This window comes from Chiloscyllium punctatum, unplaced genomic scaffold (assembly GCF_047496795.1).
Source record: "Chiloscyllium punctatum isolate Juve2018m unplaced genomic scaffold, sChiPun1.3 scaffold_1158, whole genome shotgun sequence".
In the NCBI taxonomy this organism is placed as follows: domain Eukaryota; kingdom Metazoa; phylum Chordata; class Chondrichthyes; order Orectolobiformes; family Hemiscylliidae; genus Chiloscyllium; species Chiloscyllium punctatum.
This window is the reverse complement of record NW_027310892.1, coordinates 30,404-32,500: the sequence shown is the minus strand read 5'-3', so window position 1 is coordinate 32,500 and position 2,097 is coordinate 30,404. Positions and strand designations below refer to the sequence as shown.

The 2,097-nt window shown below is 62.3% G+C and overlaps 1 non-coding gene across 1 annotated transcript; it reads right to left on the bottom strand.

Moving 5' to 3' along the window:
• Nucleotides 1-174: 174 nt before the first annotated feature.
• LOC140474740 (5.8S ribosomal RNA) lies at nucleotides 175-328 on the bottom strand. The gene has a single exon (XR_011959376.1). It is a non-coding gene; the product is annotated as a 5.8S ribosomal RNA (ribosomal RNA).
• Between the last annotated feature and the right edge of the window lie 1,769 nt (nucleotides 329-2,097).

Here is a 2,097-nt window from a genome sequence, read left to right as displayed (position 1 = left end):
CGGGGGGATGGCGTCGAGCCTGACGAACGGAATGTGCAGGGTGGGGGGGAAAGGCCAAGCGCTCCGACGCCGGAGGGCTCCGGAGTCTGAACTTAGGGGGACAAAGAGGACGGGTCCTCTGCGACACCCCAGCCGCGCTCTCGCCAGCCAAGGCGAGTGCGATTGATTGCCAAACGACCCTCAGACAGGCGTGGCCCCGGGAAGAACCCGGGGCCGCAAAGTGCGTTCAAAGTGTCGATGATCAATGTGTCCTGCAATTCACATTAATTCTCGCAGCTAGCTGCGTTCGTCATCGACGCACGAGCCGAGTGATCCACCGTCAAGAGTTGTCTGAGTTTGTTTTAGGTCTCTCCCTCGCCAGAGGAAAGCGACCCGGACCGCACATACGCTCCCCACCTTGAGCTACAGCCACCTGCACGCCGGCGTGCGGGCGGAGCAGGGTGGCGTGAAGCGATGGGGAGCACCATCCTGGTGCGGCCCGCAGAAACATACGTCTATTGGGGGGAGGAGGACAGGGCGCCCAAGAGGCGATGCGTGCCCCAACGCACCGCAGCGACGGAGGCAGGATCACCGCCACCATGTCGCCCGCCTAGTATCACGAGGCGTGCAGCAGCTTTGCCCTAGGAAAAGCAGAGGCGGGAACGGGCACCGGCCATCGGTTCGGCAGCGTCACTGACGCGTGCACGTGGCGGCGTGTCGGCGAGCGGACTTCCTGCGAGGAGGCGGGGGCGGCACTCGCCCGAGCAGACGCCCGCCCGGCCCAGCCACCGCCGAGGTGGACTGGGAGTCGCGGCAACGGCTCGTCATACTCGTTCCCACACTCACAGCGCAGCTTGCCCGCAAGCCACCGACCACCGATCGACGCCAGGCGCCCCGACCGAGAGCGGGATCGCTCGTTCGCCCTGCTGGCAGTTCGCTGGGGATCACTACTGCACGGAGCTCGGAGACCGACGGGCGGCAACTCGAGAGTCTTTAAACCACCACCCCCATCCCGCAAGTGCAAAGAGGCTGTATACGCACAGACGGGTGAGGGGAATAGGTACCCCGTCGGGTTTGAAGGGAGCGTGACTAGATAGCAACGATGTAAACCCAGCCGATTTGGGAGCGAAAGACCGGCGCCTGCATCACCGGCTTCGTTTCCCGTGGCTGGAGAGTACACCGAAACCCTCCGTCTGTCGCGAGCTCCCGACGACGCGGTGCCGCCAAGCAGCAGGGCCGGACCTGGTGTGGCTCCCCTCGTCGATCACAGACCGGTCGGCACTACTGACGAGACGGTGGAACGGGCTTCGCCCCTTGTGACGAAGGGTGATGCGAACCCGCCCGCCCGCGTGCGTTCGGGGTGGACTCGGCAAACGGAGATTTGAAATCGGAAAGTGTCCTCCTGCCCCGCGCAGGTAGGCGCCCAACAGTTGTGGGGGGTTTGGCGGTGACCACGGCTGCAGGGCCTGCTACCCCGACGAGCTCTCCTGCTGGCCCCGAAACCACCCTCGCGAGACAAGTTGAAACGGAAACGGGCGTACCCCCAAGCCGACGATCCTTTCTTATTTGTTACTTTTTTTTTCACTTGCTCGAGTTGTGGCGATTTGGCGGTGACCACGGCTGCAGGGCCTGCTACCCCGACGAGCTCTCCTGCTGGCCCCGAAACCACCCTCGCGAGACAAGTTGAAACGGAAACGGGCGTACCCCCAAGCCGACAGAGATCCTTTCTTATTTGTTACTTTTTTTTTTCACTTGCTCGAGTTGTGGGGGTTTGGCGGTGACCACGGCTGCAGGGCCTGCTACCCCGACGAGCTCTCCTGCTGGCCCCGAAACCACCCTCGCGAGACAAGTTGAAACGGAAACGGGCGTACCCCCAAGCCGACGATCCTTTCTTATTTGTTACTTTTTTTTTTCACTTGCTCGAGTTGTGGGGGTTTGGCGGTGACCACGGCTGCAGGGCCTGCTACCCCGACGAGCTCTCCTGCTGGCCCCGAAACCACCCTCGCGAGACAAGTTGAAACGGAAACGGGCGTACCCCCAAGCCGACGATCCTTTCTTATTTGTTACTTTTTTTTTCACTTGCTCGAGTTGTGGGGGTTTGGCGGTGACCACGGCTGC